Source organism: Tiliqua scincoides, chromosome 2 (assembly GCF_035046505.1).
Source record: "Tiliqua scincoides isolate rTilSci1 chromosome 2, rTilSci1.hap2, whole genome shotgun sequence".
In the NCBI taxonomy this organism is placed as follows: Eukaryota; Metazoa; Chordata; class Lepidosauria; order Squamata; family Scincidae; genus Tiliqua; species Tiliqua scincoides.
The window spans coordinates 21839382-21859634 of NC_089822.1; the positions used below are offsets into that span (position 1 = coordinate 21839382).

Below are 20253 nucleotides of genomic sequence, written 5' to 3' on the forward strand. Positions count from 1 at the left end.
GAAGTTTACTCAACACTGCCACCCTAAACATTCACTACAAGAGGCAAAACATCTAGCCTCTGATGTCTGCCTGAAAGACTGTCCTGGATATGTACAAGAACAAAACAAATCAGGGAATGAAAAGTAACCTTACTTGGGAAGAATTCAATGATTGGAGGGACGCAGAAAAACTAGAAGGATTTATTAATACTGTTAATTTTGGCAACTATACCACTAATTTGTTTTAGTGTAACAGTCAGAATTCCCCTCCAGTTACTTTAAAAATTCCAGTTCTTAATCTCATTATCCTTAAGTAGTAGTTATCGGGAGACAACCAAAAATCAGATCCCTAATCACTTTCTCTACACCCTATTCACTTAAAATTTGGACTATGCCTACCCCCCTCCCCCATGGCATGCATTCAGAAGGTGGCTCATATCACATTAAAATAACACAGCAAAACAAGTTCAAAGATTAAACACCCCTTCCACACACACACACACACACACACACACTAAATATTATACTGTACACAAAAAAGAAAACCATATCAAAACAGTGGAAAAAGAAACAGAACCAAACAACATAAACTTAGGTCTCAAAAGCTAAACTGAACATTTTCTGCTACCATCAGAACAGTGACAGTGATGATGTCAGCCTCGCATTCAGGGGAAATGCTCCTCTGCAACAAGGCCCTCTCAGATATGTAAGCGGTGTACAGAAGGAGGCAGTCCTTTAAGTACTTGGTCCTGAACCATTTAAGGCTCTGAAGGTCAAAAACAACATGCTGAATTGCACCCAGAAACAGACCAACAACCATCATAGCTGATAAAGGTGTGATGTGCTCATTACACTTTGTGCTGACCAACCACCATGCAGCAGCATTCCACACTAAAGTCTCTGAATAATCTTCAAGAAAAGCTCTTGTAGAACACATTGAAGTACTCCAAACATGATGTAACCAGACCACAGACTACCACAGTCACATTTGACTCAAGAAAAGATACAGCTAGTGCATTAGGCTAAACTGGGCAAATGCACCCAGGGATGCAAGACTGGGTAAAACGCCAAAACTATAAGCCCACCCCTTCAAGGGAAACACAATCCCGTCTGGAATAGGCTGACAAGTTTATTGCATAACACCACCTGTCCTGTCCAGATTTCATTTCAACTTTATCACCCTCATCCAGTTCAGTACAGATTCCACATAGCAATTTAGAACCTCCACATCCCTCCTTCAGTCATATCCGATTTGGATATATCCGTTTAGTCCCAATCATGTACACTCAGTAGTCCTGCCGATTTCAAATGAGACTTACTTCCACGTACATATATTTAAACTGCAGTCTAAAATGTTAAGTAAAATGAACCTGTAATTGTTATTGTTAGACCAAAGCCATTACAAAGACCAAAGTAGTAAGTCCAAGAAGTACTAAGAGGTGGTGGAGGAAGGGGATTACAAATAAATGCTATTATGTCCAGGAACTCCTGAACAGAATAACTGCTTTGTGGCTGCTTAACATGCTAGTAGAAACAAAACTTGATTAAATCGCAGCATGCATAAATTAACTGTAGTTGATGGAACTACTGTCATGTTAGAGCAAGACCGTCTTAACTGAACAGTAAGTCAGTAACTCCTGTCATCTCACAGAACTTGTGTACATGTTTAAGTTCATTGTTGAATGAGAAATAAAATTCATTCTGGAGGAATCTGGTTACAGATTGGCTAGGTAATCAAGGCAGAGTATTAGATTAGATTATGATCAGAATAATTTATAAGCCATTTCTGATGTGGAAACACACGAAAGTCCTGTGCAAAACTGTACAATTCTGAAATGGAAATTGTGCTGTATTAAAACAAAAACTTACTTGGTACTCAGCAAAGAATAAATATAATAGTTCTCAGGCTTAACACTCTTGACTGTGGCATGCTGATGAGATGCAAGTGGACTTTTGCAAAGAAAGAACTTCATTAAAATGGGATTTTGCATGTCAGATGGTAGAGGTTAACCTACATTTGCTCAGCGATTTTAACAATTGCCTATTGGTATGGGCCTCTTCAAAACATGATCATTCCAAAAGGGTGCAGCTTGTTATGCTTACTAATTAGATAGATTTAAAGCATTTTAAAGACAGATGCCATAATGTGATTTATGGATTTGGGCTGTCACCTGGGAATGACCTTTTGAACTCTGCCTTAAAAGTCTAGCATTTCCACACATTTCAAGTGGTAATCTCCATTTCAGTTGAAGTATTTGATATTCTTCCAAGTGGCAGAATTAAAATGCTACAAATGAATCAACGCAAGAAGTAAGACTAACACAAACTTACACATGTAAATACAGGCTTTAGTGTTAGAAAGATCGCTTCACTTTGAAGAGGTTAAATGACTGGAGAAGGGACACATTTATGACATATTCTGCACACATTTACTAGTGACTAACACACTGTGTGAGGAAGAGAACATTTGGCAAGCCTGAACTCCACTGTAACTAGTGATAGTTCTTCCACAATTAAAAAGCACAGGCATCCCAGAGATTGCTATATAGCAGTGTTTCTCAAACTGTGGGTTGGGACTCACTAGGTGGCTTGCAAGCCAATTTCAGGTGGGTCCCCATTCATTTATTTTATTTTTACTATATTAGACTTGATGCTGCCATGGTATGTGACTGCATTTGGGGAAATGTCCCACACCTTTACATTTTAACAAGCTACTATGTATATTCTTTTAACAATGATAGTCAATGGGACTTACTCCTGGGTAAGTGTGGGTAGGATTGCAGCCTAGGATTGTTAAAAATTTTCCTGATTGATGATGTCACTTCCAGTCATGATATCACTTCTGGTGGGCCCTCATAGATTCTCATTCTAAAAAGTGGGTCCTGGTGCTAAATGGGTGAGAACCCAAGAGCTAGCTAGACTAGTTAAAAAGTTGGCAACTCTCATCCCTACTCTCTGTGGGAGTTCAGGAGCCACAGTAAGTTGTTGTGGGGGAGGGGGAATGCAGTGATACAATCCCCAGGATCGCACCACTGCCAGAAGTGCTAGGACTATGTTTTACTTACTGGAAACAGCCACAGCCTCCCAAAAGTGCTGAGAGCCCCATGAAATCCTCCACAGTGCTCCCCAAGCCTCGGAGAACATGAACATAATGATCCCAACCCACTTCTAGTTTGTGATCGTGAAATTGCACCCACAGGAAGCTGCTGCTGCTTCCAGTAAGTAAAATAAAGCCCCTGGCTTTCCTGGGGATTGCATTGCTGCATTACCCTCACCTCTTAAAGGGGCAAAGGCAGAGCTCCTCAGGCTGCAGCATTGCGACACCCCAGTTTGAGAACCTCTGTCTACTCGCATTCTCCAGTCTCTTCAGTCTGCTTTCCCTAAGCAATCTCTTGATCAGCTGCCTTGTCTTTCCTTAGGCTCCTGCTGTTAGTAGAACTCTGGGAAAGAACAAATCATAGTATATCATGATGGGCAGCCCAATCCTATCCCCTGCAAATCCTCTGGGTACAGCAGTGCCATAATGGCTACCACTGCATCCAGCCGCACCACTGAGGCTGCCGGAGGACTCTTTGGGGAAAGGAGACTTTCATCCCCCTTCCTCCAGGGAAAGCCCCAGGCCCCACAAAGGGGTTTCTCAAGTCTGCGCAAGCTATTTTCAGCCTGAAGCGGAGGATAAGATACAACGGAACAGAGCACGGCCGGTTCTACCACCTCCCGCCCCAGTTCCTCTCTCCACCTTATTCCACCCACTCGCCACCTCCAATATGCTCACCACCGGCCAACCCTCCATGTGGTGCTGAGGGTCAGTACTGACTGGTGCTGGCCCAGCGCAGCAACCCTTGCTCGCCAAAAGCCACGAACCTGCCTTCCAGCATGTTTGTGACATCCAGTGCTGGTGCTGAGAGCCCACAGGATTGACTCTTAAGGCGCAATCCTAACCCCTTATGTCAATGCTTTCCAGCAATGACATAAGGGCAATGCAGCTCCAAGGTAAGAGAACAACCATTCCCTTACTTCGAGGAGGCCTCTGTGAGTGACACCCAACTGCAAGACGCAGCACACATCCCATTGGCACAGCTATGCCAGTGCTGGAAAGCACTGACAAAAGGGGTTAAGATTGCACCCTTAATGTATCTGTGGAAAGTTATCAACTATATTGATAAAAGAATGATATGGACCATCATAAGAACATAAGAACAGCCCACTGGATCAGGTCATAGGCCCATCTAGTCCAGCTTACTGTATCTCACAGCAGCCCCACCAAATGCCCCACGGAGCACACCAGATAACAAGAGACCTGCATCCTGGTGCCCCTCCCTTGCATCTGACATAGCCCATTTCTAAAATCAGGAGGTTACACATGCACATCATGGCTTGTAACCCGTAATGGATTTTTCCTCCAGAAACTTATCCAATCCCCTTTTAAAGGCATCCAGATGCCGTCATCACATCCTGTGGCAAGGAGTTCCACAGACCAACCACACGCTGAGTAAAGAAATACAGTGGTGCCTCGCAAGACGTATGCCTCGCATACCGAAAAACTCGAAAGACGAAAGCGTTTTTGCTATTTTTTCTGGTGACTCGCAAGACAAATTTTTCTATGCCATGCTTCGCAAGATGAATTTTTTCTATGGCCGTGCTTCGCAAGACGAATTTTTTAAATTAAAAAGTTGAAGTTTTGTGCTTGAAATTTTTGAAATCCTCTGTACAGTATGTATGCCTTTAAAGAGCACTTAATAAACACTTTGTAAACCAAATTTGACTTTGTTCTGACTTTTTTTGCCCATAGGAACACATTAATTAAATTTCAATGCATTCCTATGGGAAACCGCGCTTCGCAAGACGAAATTTTCCAATACTAAATGACTTGCGGAACAAATTAATTTCGTATTGCGAGGCACCACTGTATTTTCTTTTGTCTGTTCTAACTCTCCCAACACTCAATTTTAGTGGATGTCCCCTGGTTCTGGTGTTATGTGAGAGTGTAAAGAGCATCTCTCTATCCACTTTATCCTTCCCATGCATAATTTTGTATGTCTCAATCATGTCCCCCCTCAGGTGTCTCTTCTCTAGACTGAAGAGGCCCAAACGCCGTAGCCTTTCCTCATAAGGAAGGTGCCCCAGCCCAGTAATCATCTTAATTGCTCTCTTTTGCACCTTTTCCATTTCCACTATATCCTTTTTGAGATGTGGCGACCAGAACTGGACACAATACTCCAGGTGTGGCCTTACCATCGATTTGTACAACGGTATTATAATATTAGCTGTTTTGTTCTCAATACCTTTTCTAATGATCCCAAGTATAGAACTGGTCTTCTTTACTGCCGCCACACACTGGGTCAACACTTTCATCGACCTGTCTACCACCACCCAAGATCTCTCTCCTGATCTGTCACAGACAGCTCAGAACCCATTAGCCTATATGTGCTGATTTTTTGCCCCAATGTGCATGACTTTACACTTACTGACATTGAAACGCATCTGCCATTTTGCTGCCCATTCTGCCAGTTTGGAGAGATCCTTCTGGAGCTCCTCACAGTCACTTCTGGTCTTCACCACTTGGAAAAGTTTGGTGTTGTCTGCAAACTTAGCGACCTCACTGCTCACCCCTGTCTCCAGGTCATTTATGAAGAGGTTGAAAAGCACCGGTCCCAGGACAGATCCTTGGGGCACAATGCTTTTTACCTCTCTCCACTGTGAAAATTGCCCATTGACACCCACTCTGTTTCCTGGCCTTCAACCAGGTCTCAATCCAGGAGAGGACCTGTCCTCTAATTCCCTGACTGTGGAGTTTTTTCAGTAGCCTTTGGTGAGGGACCGTGTCAAACACCTTCTGAAAGTCCAGATATATAATGTCCATGGGTTCTCCCACATCCACATGCCTGTTGACCTTTTCAAAGAATTCTAAAAGGTTTGTGAGGCAAGACTTACCCTTACAGAAGCCATGCTGACTCTCCCTCAGCATGGGTTGTTCGTCTATGTGTTTTGAGATTCTATCATCATACTTCAATTGCTGCCTATCCTGAGTTGGTTATAGTCTGCTACTCAGGATTTAGCCAAGATCCTGGTAATCACAGAGGTATTGTAGGATTTTTGCTTTTCCAAGAAACATTGTTTACTGGATACACTTTTTTGGCACTCTTAAATTAGGGGTTGTTTGAGCTGAAGTAGTCACTACATTAACTTATGCTATTGTGAGTAAAATCCAACTTGTATTTCCCCCAAGAAACCTGCATCTTCTCTATTTGGCTATGAAGCAAAAAGGTCATGATGGGCGAGAAGGGAATCTCTGGCAAAGGCACACTAATAATTTGTTCTGTTATACTAGCCAAAATCCTGTTTCCTGTTCTTTACCTCTGCAACATCTCCCAATGGCCACAATCTTTATCTCACCTTTATCTTTTTAAAAAGACAGAAATCAGGGACTGAGTGAAGAAATCAAGTCACAGGTCCTTACTGAACATGGAACGCTTCGTCGAAATCACTGCTTACAGACATATTTCCATGAATGTAGTGAATGGAGAGTGTGGAAGGAATGTATGCATAAACCTAGATCAGTGGTTCTCAAACTGTGGGTCATAACCCAATTTTTGGTGGGTTGTAAAAGCTGATAACTGACATGGGCTGCAATCCCAACCACACTTTCCTGAGAATAAGCCCCCATTGAACAAAATAGGACTTGCTTCTGAGTATACCTGGTTAGGATTGTGCCCATGGATAATGTATTGAGCCCTATGGAAACTGAAGGAAACAGCTTGTATTGGCAACCTTCAGTCTCGAAAGACTACGGTATCGCGCTCTGAAAGGTGGTTCTGGCACAGCGTCTAGTGTGGCTGAAAAGGCCAATCCGGGAGTGACAATCCCTTCCACACCGGGAGCAAGTGCAGTCTGTCCCTGGTCTGTCTCCCTGGCTATGGGCCTTCCTTCTTTGCCTCTTAGCCTCAGACTGTTGGCAAAGTGTCTCTTCAAACTGGGAAAGGCCATGCTGCACAGCCTGCCTCCAAGCGGGCCGCTCAGAGGCCAGGGTTTCCCACTTGTTGAGGTCCATCCCTAAGGCCTTCAGATCCCTCTTGCAGATGTCCTTGTATCGCAGTTGTGGTCTACCTGTAGGGCGCTTTCCTTGCACGAGTTCTCCATAGAGGAGATCCTTTGGGATCCGACCATCATCCATTCTCACGACATGACCAAGCCAACGCAGGCGTCTCTGTTTCAGCAGTGAATACATGCTAGGGATTCCAGCACGTTCCAGGACTGTGTTGTTAGGAACTTTGTCCTGCCAGGTGATGCCGAGGATGCGTCGGAGGCAGCGCATGTGGAAAGCGCTCAGTTTCCTCTCCTGTTGTGAGCGAAGAGTCCATGACTCGCTGCAGTACAGAAGTGTACTCAGGACGCAAGCTCTGTAGACCTGGATCTTGGTATGTTCCGTCAGCTTCTTGTTGGACCAGACTCTCTTTGTGAGTCTGGAAAACGTGGTAGCTGCTTTACCGATGCGCTTGTTTAGCTCGGTATCGAGAGAAAGAGTGTTGGAGATCGTTGAGCCAAGGTACACAAAGTCATGGACAACCTCCAGTTCATGCGCAGAGATTGTAATGCAGGGAGGTGAGTCCACATCCTGAACCATGACCTGTGTTTTCTTCAGGCTGATTGTCAGTCCATAATCTTGGCAGGCCTTGCTAAAACGATCCATGAGCTGCTGGAGATCTTTGGCAGAGTGGGTAGTGACAGCTGCATCGTCGGCAAAGAGGAAGTCACGCAGACATTTCAGCTGGACTTTGGATTTTGCTCTCAGTCTGGAGAGGTTGAAGAGCTTTCCGTCTGATCTGGTCCGGAGATAGATGCCTTCTGTTGCAGTTCCAAAGGCCTGCTTCAGCAGGACAGCAAAGAAAATCCCAAACAAGGTTGGTGCAAGAACACAGCCCTGCTTCACTCCGCTTCGGATGTCAAAAGGGTCTGATGTGGAGCCATCGAAGACAACAGTGCCCTTCATGTCCTTGTGGAAAGATCTGATGATGCTGAGGAGCCTGGGTGGACATCCAATCTTGGGGAGAATCTTGAAGAGGCCGTCTCTGCTGACCAGGTCGAAAGCCTTTGTGAGATCTATGAAGGCTATAAAGAGTGGCTGTCGTTGTTCCCTGCATTTCTCCTGCAGTTGTCTAAGGGAGAATACCATATCAGTGGTGGACCTGTTGGCTCGGAATCCACACTGCGATTCTGGATAGACGCTCTCTGCAAGTACCTGGAGCCTCTTTAGTACAACTCGGGCAAACAGCTTTCCTACAACGCTAAGGAGAGAGATGCCGCGGTAGTTGTTGCAGTCACCCCTGTCACCTTTGTTCTTGTACTCATGAATAAATGTGCACATTTATTCATGAGTAAGCAAATGTGCCTTGGTCCACTTTGAAGGAAAACCAAGGGGAAGGCAAAGCCACCAGAATGCCCCCATGCAATGAATGCAGACCCCAAAAATCCCTTGAGAAGGAAGTCCCCCCCACACGCTAACAAGGAAAGTGTATTAAGCCTTATGGAAAGTGAAACTGAGTCACACATGCACATTTCCTAATGAGTAGGTGACTATGTCTTCCTGCAAAAGGAACGCAAGGCCACCAGAATGGTCCCAATCCAATGAAAGTGGAGCTCAACAAATGCTCCAGAAGGCTTTTACCACCAAAGTAAGAATGATGGAAACAGAGGCTTGAGTGGCTGGTAAAGTGAAACTTATTTTTAAGGTCTCATAATGTTAGGCAGATTCTGACAGAGTGTAGTTTTAAAAAGTGGGTCTAGGTGCCAAAACATTTGGGAACCACTGACCGAAATAGATACGCAGTCACTGGCTCATACAAACCATAAGCAAAAAACACTATGAAGAAAGCTGCGGGAGATCAAAGGCCCAACCAGTCCAGTGTCCTATTTCCCACAGCACTGATCCAGATGCCTCTGAAGTTCACAGGCAACAACTGCCTCTTGTTACTGCTTCCCAGCAAACTGGAGTTGCTAAAGTCACATTTATGACTTATTTTCGAGTCAGGGCCTCAGACCCGAATCAATGCCAGAGTCATCGACACGAGTGACTGGAGTGTACACGAGGCAGTGAAACACACATTTATGCGACTCAGACTCCAGTTACCTGACTCGAGTTCCCATCCCTGCTAGGAAGCAGCATGCAGACATTGCTACTAGTGGCCATCGACAGACTTTGCTCTATGAATTGTTCCAATTCACTCTTCAAACCCAGCATAGGCTGCAATCCTATATACACTTCTCTGAGAGTAAACTCAGGAGGTTTCCTGCTGAGTAGACATGCACAGGATTGCACTGTAAGTTAGTAGCTATCAGCACCTTCCATAGAAGTGAATTCTACAAAATAGAAGCTGTTCTAAGCACAAGAGTGGGTTGTTAGCCAAACATGAATTGTCATGTTCCACCCAGGTAGAGCACACATCACAGTATGGCATGAACTGCCCCCTACACTTTAATGTATCGTATCCCTTTTCCTGCCTTACTGATACAGAATTATCTTGTTAGCCATCTGGAATTTGAGACAAGGAGTTCAGCTTTACCCACAAGAGAGCACCACACAGTGGACTATGGTGATAAATTCTGGGATCTGGCTTAAAGATCTCAATGGTAGATGGTTAATGAGATGAGAAAATAAAGATAATGAATTTCTTTTAACACCTATTTGGCAAAACATTCGCTTTGCAAACTGGCAGCCTTCATTGCTGCATTTCTGCTCTGGAATGTTAAAAAAATTAACAGATCAAGACAGCAGGAGAGCAAGCACCAGGTGCACAGCCAAACTATGTAAGACAGAGTAAGTCCTCCCATACAGATACACTTCAAAGTTACACAAGCTGCCTGTTGCAGATTTTTTCACACTATATTCCCATGGAATGCTTGGCGACTGCTTATCAGCTTGTTTTTCACAGTCCTCACCTTGTCTCAAAATGCAATTTCTTAATATCAAAGTTGTGACTATTTAGCTACAAATGAGCATACATAAAAACATACATTGCTCACAAATAATTGCTTCTGAAGAACTAAACATTAAAGTCTGGCTTGCTCAGTATTTCCTAGCCGTTCACCTCCTGGAAACACTTCCACAGAACTTTTCCCTTCCAATTTAGCACACAGGACTCTGCATGGCATTCAATAAAATACGACTCCAAAAAGATTTCTGATAAACACTTAACTGTTTAACAATACTAAAACAGACAGTTAATTATAGAAAAACATGTCAGTGCACATATGGCAGTAGGATAAATTATGCGCATCTGGATTACTCTTGGCAAGAAATACAGTTCAGTGTCTAGAGCCAAATTTAGCAATCTGTCACTAACAATATGTACATTTATTCTGAAGATGTTAAGGCCTCGAAGATTCTTTTCTTTAATTTCTTCATCAACCTTCCAGATCTTCTGAAGAGAACAAACAGGTGACAAAACATATTGCTCAAACTGCCCGCGGCTGTATAAACAGGAAGAATTTTGAACCTCTCGCAACAGACACAACAGCATTCATAATTTAAGAGCAATTCTAATCCTTCACTGATGTATGCTGAAATCTAGGATCAAAACACATTTTATGACTAACAGAGGTAATCCACACAGTCTCTTAAAGGTTTGATTGGTTCAGAGCAGTGTTATATCTGGTAAAACAAGTTGCCAACAATTATTACAAGAAAAAGAATAAACCAATAGCACAGTCCTATGCACGACTATTTAGAAATCAGTCTCATCGAGCAATGATAGTTACTCCCAAGTAAGTGTGCATTAGATTACAGCCTAAGTTACCTGCTATGTCTGTATCGCCTGTCATAACCAAATATCTGGCATCAGGTGCAACCTACCTACTTCAATACCTGTGTAAGGTATTTTATATATTTAGTATTTTTAGATCCTTCTTAGTAATGCAATACTTCCACATCAGGAACAACTAGAATGGTTATGTCTCCATACCACATTTTCAAAAAAAACTTTGGAAGCTTTCCAACATGCCATATTTACACGCTACAGATGCCTAGTTATTTAAGGATGGGCATAGGATTGCACCAAAGTTGCTCCAGCTTCCTTACTATATAGATGCAATGCCTGAAAAACATCCTTCATATCCTAAGCCTGTCAGCAAAAAGGAAAACATAACCTACTCAGCAACTCTGCCAGCATCCATGAAAACTCCAACACCACCCAGCAATCATGTTCTATCAGCCTGATGTTAGCTCCACATTTGACAGATCTACAAGAGGCTAATCAGTGCAATCTACCCACCCTAACACCAGCAGCCAGACAAACACTGCCAAGATGAACCAAGTATACAGTGCCAGGTGCAGATCCAACAAGTGCCTGCAGTTGGACCGATGCCCTTCATGACAGACCCAAGAAATGAGTAACACAACAGCAATCACTGCTACCATGCCCTTATGACACAACACAGAAAGAACTGCCAGGGATCTCAGCATCCGGAGTTCAATTTACCTTATGCCACTCACACACACACACGCTTCCAAGAAATAACTCAAATGCAGCAGAACAAGGCATTGACATACACCCAAGCCTCCCAAGGGGAAGAATCTGAGTTTCCATGGGGAATTCACAGGCTGGAATCAATTTTTTTGAAAGGGGATGAACTGGAATGAGCCACAAGGGAAGCCCCAATAGTACTCAGACAAGGCAGCGTGCCGATATCCCCTAGCGCACAGACTCAGATTAAGAGCAAATTAAGGCAAGTTTGAACCCAAACAAGGGGCTTGATTTAACCAATATCACATTTGTGTTCTTATGACCGATCATAAACAGGGACAAGAAAAGGAGGTAGGTCTTGAATCCACACTAGCCAGTCTACAGTGCGGCTCTCTGAACACTCAGCTACAGCAGGAGAAGGCAAAGAGCACCCCAAGGGGCATTCAGGATCCCATATTGCCACAAACAGGCTCACCTGGCTTGGAGAATGTAGCACATGGACCTATTAGAGGAAGCACTACATGGGCCAATCATTGCCTTGCACATGACAAAGGGTCCCCATCGCAGCAGCCCATCCATTTAGCCACACCCACTCACCATCAGTTTTGCATTACTGCTGACACTTGCTGTACAATAGCCCTGGTGTAGCTGTTATGCTGCCTTCCTTCTCTCCAACTATCAGCCTTATAAATCATGGCAGCGGAGTACAAGCAGCTGGTGATCAATGAGAAGCTTCCCACTCCTGGTAGTAGGGAGACCTTTCTCTGAAGAGATCCCCTAAGGTCAGCTGAAATAAGAAACAACTAAAGGTAGGGATAAGGGATTCCTATTTGCTAACAAAAAGACAAGTGTGATCAAACCAAAGTTATTATGCATCATTTCAAAAATTGTGGCGTATCTGAAAGAGAAGCACATATACAGGGCTGCCAACCAACTCATGGTTGACTTGCAGGGTCCTCATTTCTTTGCAAGTTATTCAACAGACAGCCAAGAAGCAGGTGGGTGAAGTCTGGCTAAACCACATATATCACTGCATCAAAGCAATAGGGGCTTTCTGGAAGAAGCAGAACAGCAACCCTGGAGCGGAACAGCTGGGATCATACTGATTACTGCTGCCAGGCATGTTGTGGGCTTCTTTTATGGTTTGCATAGCTAGGTATGGGGAGGGTTCTGTTCCCTATTCCCCTGTTGGAAAGCTGTCTATGGAGAGCAAAAAGAAACACAGAGAATGTAGTAGAACAGTGTTGGCAACACATGATCTCTGGATCAGAATGCATATGCAATGTTAGAGTGGTGTTACCTAGGTGCACATGCAGGAGTGCCCTATGTGGGTGAGAGCATGGTGCCTGGGCATTACCTTTCCCTCCCCTGTGGGGAGGGGGGCTGCACTGGAAATCTGTAAGAAATGGCTGTCCTGCCTCATGTGGCAATGCTGCAATCCTGAAAAACAAAAGGGCTCCACATGAATGGCAATAGTTGGAGTACCAGGCATTCACCAAGAGAGTGGAGACACTTGCCATTAACTGTTGTAAAAAGACTGTTAAGTAACATATTTTGTAGTTAAGAAATATTGCACAATACTGAAGGGTCTGAATGTGGGGCATGAGGTTCATTCCCCTTCACTGCTTATCTGTTATGGGGGTACCTTGTGCTCCCTTCCTCTCCCCCATTGGAATAGTGAAGTGGAAGTTCCCACCTGAGTGATTGTGTGTGCGTGTGAGTGGAGTCCTCCTGGGGCAAAGTACAGGTTGAGCCTCATTATTCGTGTGGGTTCCATTCCAAGCACTCACATGGATGGCAAAAAATGCACTATAGCAAATCAATTTAAAAAACAAAGTTTCTTTGCTCCAGTGATTTAAAAACAGCCTTGCTGACCTTTGTGATGTAAGATAAGAGTCATTAAGAAGACAATCCATCAATCAGTCATCCTCTAAGAGCTTAGAAAGGCACTTCACTCAGCACCTCCCTTCACCAATGCAAAGTGATCACCTTTATTTCACATGCTCAGGGGGAAGGGAGGGGGTCACCTGGAGAGAGGAGGACTAATGGATTGTCAGGGAGCTGCCCTCTCTCTCTCATTAAGGAGGCTATTGTTAAAGGACTGTTCAGTTTAAACTGATTTTAAAGGGGTGCATTTTCCCCTTCTCCAGGGATCAGCACATTCCTTCTTATTTGCAGTGGCCATTTGTGTTGAGTCAAAGCCATGTAAAAAAAATCCGTGTATAAATAGGCTGAACCTGTACTTGCAATGAAAATTCTGAGAGTATAAATGTTAACACATAGAGGTCAGAGAAATGTAGTCCTATGCCTCGTCTTCTGCGTGATGTCTCCTCAATTTGGGCTTGGGCATCAGGGTTGGTGGACTATAATTGGCTGCATTGGTTTAGTGTATCCTAAACTCCACCGTGGAAAAGGGTGAGCAGCAAAAGGTTTTCTAATTTTTTTTGTTCCTAGGTTAGCTCTGATGCTGGCCTAGCATTGCATTGGGGGCACGTCTATCATCTGGAGAGGTATAAGTTGATTCTTTATCATCTGCCCACATCTCCCTCCTGAAATAGAGAAATAAGATCTTGCTCTACCTTAAACCCTGTTTTGAATTGCCAGTAAAATTGTTTTTAAGTGTTTTATATCTGATAAATTTACCCCTTATGATTATACCTATAGGTCTCCGATTTCCACAGATTCCCTCCCATAGCTACAGCACTCGCACCCATCCCACCCCACATTAATTATGGTTCTGGATGGTTCACCCAACCTTCAAGAATGATTTTTTAGGAAAGAGATGGGGAACCATAGGGGGCTGCATGATAACTGCACAAGTGAAATTCAGATTCTGAGAATTCAAGTCGTAGTTTTCCAAACTATGGTATAAAATTTGCCTCAAAAATCTGTCAATGTGTCACAATTCTTTGCAATCCAAATCAAATGGAAGTAGATCTGACATTACCAAGAGTATTTAATGATCCTCTAGCAAATAATCTAAGCCAAATCGGAATGCTACCTAAAGCCTGTTTCCTTCCTACAGGTTTTCATATGTTCCCCACAGCATTGCTAACTGAGCTTTTGTGAAAGCTACTGACTTGACAGCAGATAGGTAGAAAGTGCACAGTAAGAGCTAATCTTATGATTAGCTATAACAGCTTACACTCTGCTATGGGAACACAGTTAATAAGTTGTAAGACAATCCAGGGGTAACTTTTGTCAGCCACAGCTTGCATCAATCTTGTTAACACTCCTTTTATTATTTCAAAAGAGTGTAAAGTGATATTTGAAGTTTTGTTTTTATTACTATGTTCCTTTAGGTAATCCCACAGTTGGTTCAGCCCATGAAACTCAGTCACTTGCTACAGGAAAATGCATCTGCTGAAATTTGAAAGCAATGCAAAGATCTGAAGCCCTATTGCTAGACAAATTTTCTTGCCAGGCACATGTACAAACATATCTTAGCAGGCAGTTACATTCTTCCAAGGTCAATTACTAAAAAGAAAACTATAAATGGCTGCCTGCTAACAAATCTTGAGCAAAAATGAAGCAACATGCAGACTGCTCAGTAAATGGTAACGTGTCAGAAATATATTGAGAAAGTGTGAATATATTGAGAAAGGTAGGATAAAAATGTAGTAAATAAATAAACAAAACAATAAATAAATTCCAGTTAGCAGTCCACTGATCATTTCATTGTTTTTTGATTCTCAGCATTTGGGGTTTGATTTAAAAAAAAAAAAATTTCACATATGCGTTTGTTCCCCCTAGTTCTTGTATTTTGATTAGTTTATTTTAACTGTTTTATAGTGTGGTTTTAAAACTATGGTATTAGTAGTCCAGGTAGTCCCTTTAGGGATAGAAGAATGGGATATTGATAAATAAATTTAAGCTTTTTAATATACTGTTGCAAGCGTACCATATAAAAAGTATTTTTATTCCAAGTAGTCTAAGATGCCCATATTTAGAGAGTGTGACCTCTGCCAGTAGAGATGAATTTTGAACTCTACACACATTCAAAAAAGCAATCTTTAAAACTATTAGTATAATGGTCAGTAGACTGTCTATGTTCAGGGAAACCCTTCCACATTTACTGATCTGCCAAGGAAAATCTGCATACCACAAGTGGGTCCAGGGACATGTTCTAACAACCACACAGGATGCTAGCCAGACCTCTTGGGCCATGCCATCTCCTGGCATGAACTCAAATGACACCCTCAACTTCCCAGCAGCTGCACATTTGAGGGCAAGCTGTCTTTTCAGGAAATTTGTCTGCTATTGATTTTCTTCACACTCAGGGAATCCTAGAGTTCCCCCGAAAAGAGATTCAGAGCAGCGGAGTCAAAAAGTCTCTGCAGCATACAATGTGCTTTGGCTTATTATGTCTCAACAGCACTATAAAAATGAATTTATACAACAAAATGAGGGCATAAGCGCAATGTGCACAGCTCATTTTCAAAGGTTGCTTATACCATAGAGCAGCTGCTACTTCCCTCATTAAAGGCCATGGATAATTACTACCAAGCCATACATTTATGAACACTGTTCCACTACTAAGCCTCATTCGCAGTTTCCTCAAGGTGCCTCGGAAGAAACCGATAAGCATAGCTGATGTTGCATATGATCAACACCGTTAGCAAATTTTTCATAAATACAGTTTGCTAGATTTGCTGCTAAAAGAAAATTCAGAGAAGTTGCCTGGCAATTTGATAGCCCAAAATGAGATACCTGCGATACCTTAAAGATGAACCCACTGGGGCATAAACCTTCACAGGCCAAAATCCATTCTGTCAGATCCATAAAGTGACAGGATATTCGAGAACCACTTTTCACACCCCTGCTTCCTAATTATATTATGTCTAGGGAAATAGCTGGAAAGCAATGAAGGATGTGCGTATCTGTAAGCAAAATGCAGATGCCAAAAGAGTACCCACCTTTCACACAACAGCCTTCCCCACATGCCTCTGACTAGCTACATTGCAAAAGCGCAGGTGTTAAAAACTCACGTAGGAAAGACATGAAGCATAAGGTGATGAAAACATAAGAATATGTAAGAATCCATTAACACAGCAAATACAGGACACTAACTTATTCTTTGAGGACTGCCTTACTCTGTATTTTAAATTAGTTCGACTGAATGGCCTACTTCACCACCCAGCTACATTAGCATAGACAATGCATTCAATTTTGCTATTTATGGGTAGGAGGTCTGGTCTAGAGGGTTGAACCTCCATTTGCCTGAAGATAACATCCGAAGGTCGCCAGTTCGAGGTCACCAGCACTGTGCGACCTTGAAGCAGCTGACAGGCTAAGCCGAGCTATTCCATCTGCTCTGAGCGTGGGAGGATGGAGGCCAGAATGTGCGACCAGATCAAGAAAGCAACATCTGAATGTTGTGGTTTCTTGAAAGACAGAAACCTTCTTTCAAACTGTAAAAATCCCTACGGGGATTTAAATTGCCTGCCTATGTAAACCGCCTTGAATAAAGTCTAAGGAGAAATCTGAGGACGAAGAAAGGCGGTATAGAAATACCTGTATTGTATTGTATTATAGTTATCTGCATCTATTTAGGGTTGTTGCCTTTGTGTTTTGCTTGCAGTCTTCTAGAGGCGTATAGTTGGTCACAGTGGGAAGAACGCTAGACTGATATACACAGGTGTGTGTCACTTAACGGGGATATGTTCTCCGACCCCCATTACGAGATTAGGTTGTTAAGTGAAAATTCAGCCCAATCTAGTGACTTTGTTGTGTGACTGGACACTCCCTGCCAGACACTAGCTGGCTGCACAGCCTACTGGAGACCTGACTGCCTCATTAAGAGCCTCTTTGTTATGCTTTGACCACAGTCATATATGCAGTCAGTTAAGCAGAAGATTGTTAAGCGACACACACCTGTACTTTGTCTGATCCAGCAGGGCTCCTATTTTCTTGAGATCTCATCTTCATCTTTAGAGACTGCAGCCTACATTCTTTATATTGAATTCTCCAACATACAATGGTACCAGAGGAACCTGAACAGTAAAACAATCATGTCAATTTTTTAAAAAGCAACACAGAGCGTGTTAAGTCAGAGAAAATGCTCTCATGACTGACAACAGAAGCATGCTCTACCAGCCATTTAAGCAATTTTAAAAGTTTTTCTAAAAAGTTGTGATTTCACCTGTCACCATCTAGTGGCAAAAGAGCTGGACAAGTTTCAGTTAAGCCTATGTCCATGTAGTTGTTGTGAATGCAACAGGCAAGAACCACAGCAATGCCTCCCATGCCACTCATACAGCAGGGAGGTATGTCTGGGAGAAGGTGCTCCTTAAGATACACAGATCTGGGCTTCAGACCTTGAGGGATTTAAGCACTCTGAACTGAGTCTCGAAGCTAACAGAAAGTCTGGCTGAAACAAGTGCAATATGCTGCATACAGTGCCATTCTATTTAAAACATGAACCACAGTATGCTGCAGCTTCCAACCAGCCTTCAAGATGATCAGAGCTCCTAGTCAATACAAGAGGTTGCTAAAGAATGAATGACAGAGGTCAGAAGTAATCACAGCTAATTCATCAGAATTAATTCATCAGCTGGTGAAAAGTACCTTGAGAATCCAGCAGCAATGCAGGATTCAGAAGAATCTCCAGACTGCATACCTTATCTTTTAGAGGAGGAAATCCTGCAGGTCAAGTTGCAAGGAGCAGAGCATCAGTCACCCAGTGCTATATTCTAGTATGAAACCATCATGCAGGACTAGCACCCTTGTCAAGCACTGCCTCCCATTTCCACCTGTCTCAGGCCATTCACAATAATGTTATGGACTGGTCAATAATATCAAGGGGCACCAAGAGAACCAGAAGCACTAAACAAAGTTGCAAGGTCCTCAGATAGGGATTTTCAACAAGGGCAACAAAGAATACTTTAGAACCAGATTCTGCTCTGAACCCTGATCCGCTGCCCTGATACTGGTCCAGAAAAATGCATCTTAAACAATAGCTCCTGAAGTTGCCCTCTATGGCTTACTTGAGTAGCTTGCTCCCAAAATGGCTTCTGACACACAACTGATTTGTTAGAATCCTGTGCACTTCCTCAGGCTACAATTGTAGACACTCATCCACCATCTGTGGGCAGACAGCAATAGTCCTTTAACCATTTTAAGCAGTTCCACTTGATGACATTAAGTGAATGCATTTACAGCAAAAAAGAATCACTTCCCTCATCAACGTTAACAGTTTAGAGATAGTTTTGAATCCTATGACTGAACATATGCAATTCAAGTCTTCATCTGTGGTTCAAGACATCTTTCAACTACATACCTCTTTATCCCAGCTCCAGTTGTAGCTCCAGAAGAACACAGTGCTGCTTAAGCATTGCATGTTATCTATGAAAGTGCCAGGAGAGTAACAAAGTGGATGGATTATACTGAGTTGGGCTAGTGAGTCTCTTCAATCATTGATGTATTGCTTTATTCAGCATAGTAATTTTTTTCATAATTGCCTAAGCAATTAAACCCACTCATGCAACAGAGCTTTCTGGCCTTCTCCCATCAAGAGCTCCCCTGAGATCCTATGAGGAGGGGAAGGGGTCCCTCAGGAAGGTTGTGTAATGGGGTTGCAAGGGAAGGTGGACATCACAAAAATTTGATAGAGGCATCTTGAGCAAAGGAGGGAAAGTCTAACTATACAATTGGATCCAACTCAATTACAGGTGGGACCTCAGTATTCACTGATTTGACTCACCACTGATACTGAGGTTCACCTTTAAATACCTTGTAACAAGGAAAAAATTCTAAACTTGCTTGACCCAGCTCCCTCTGGCATGCCTTTCCAGATTCTAGGCCACTGACATCTGTTCTTAGGATGCCATGTTTCCAAAAGGGCCTCCACACATAGTTATGCAAATATCATGTCCAACATAAAGTTCTGGGAGCTGAAATCCTGGATAAGCCCATGTGATCCAATTCCTTCTATACTATCTACATAAGGCTCTATACTAATACAAATAAAGTGAAACATGTTTGAAGATGGTTTATTGTTACAGTAATATAGAATTTTAACGGCACTGTACATTAAACAAATTTTTAATATTTAACTTATTGGCTCGTCTCTTGCTCATACACCGAAACATACTGTAATTTTAATTTGAGAACTGCAGTTTTAATTTGATAACTTGACAAAGACAGACTGCATGCATGTGAATGCACACAAAGACTAAGCAATTAAACTGCAATTTAAAAAAGTGAAATGAAAAAATGCAAGAAGTCATTATGTGTACACACACACACACACACACACACACACACACACACACACACACTTTATACGCATGCGTATGTTACATTTGATCCAAGACTGACACATGGATGGATGGAAAATTAATTTATTTTCAGCAGGCAGGTTCCCAACATAAATTATTGTCGGAAAGCAGGCTTCTACACTAAATCACATCTTATTTTGCAAGGCTTCAAGGGCTGAAGGACAACTCTGCTAAAGCTTTCAGCAACATTCAGCTTGCTCCCAGGGGCTTTCATTTGCTGCTATGGTGGTCCTCGCATTGTCTTTCTGTTGTCTTTTAAAAAGTAGGAACTATGATACGTGCTGACCAAAAGCTTCCATTCTGTGGGGAACAGACTTTAACCTTACATCTTGAATTGTGTTGTACTAGATTTCTCTATGCCATTAATTGCTTTTAAACACTATTTTATGGAACAATAAAACTAGCAGGCTAGTAGACATGTCTAATGACTTTAACACAAAAGAACAAAAAACACAGGACAAAAAAGTATATACAGTTCATAAAACAGTACATAGATTCCAACTTAGAACAGCAGTTCTGCCAGCTCTGGCTTTCTC

General features: G+C 42.7%; 1 protein-coding gene across 1 annotated transcript in view; it reads right to left on the reverse strand.

The window, feature by feature from the left end:
• Positions 1–20253, reverse strand: part of ARL15 (ADP ribosylation factor like GTPase 15) — a 227815-nt gene that overhangs the window by 90714 nt on the left and 116848 nt on the right. The gene's annotated exons all lie outside the window — the stretch shown is intronic.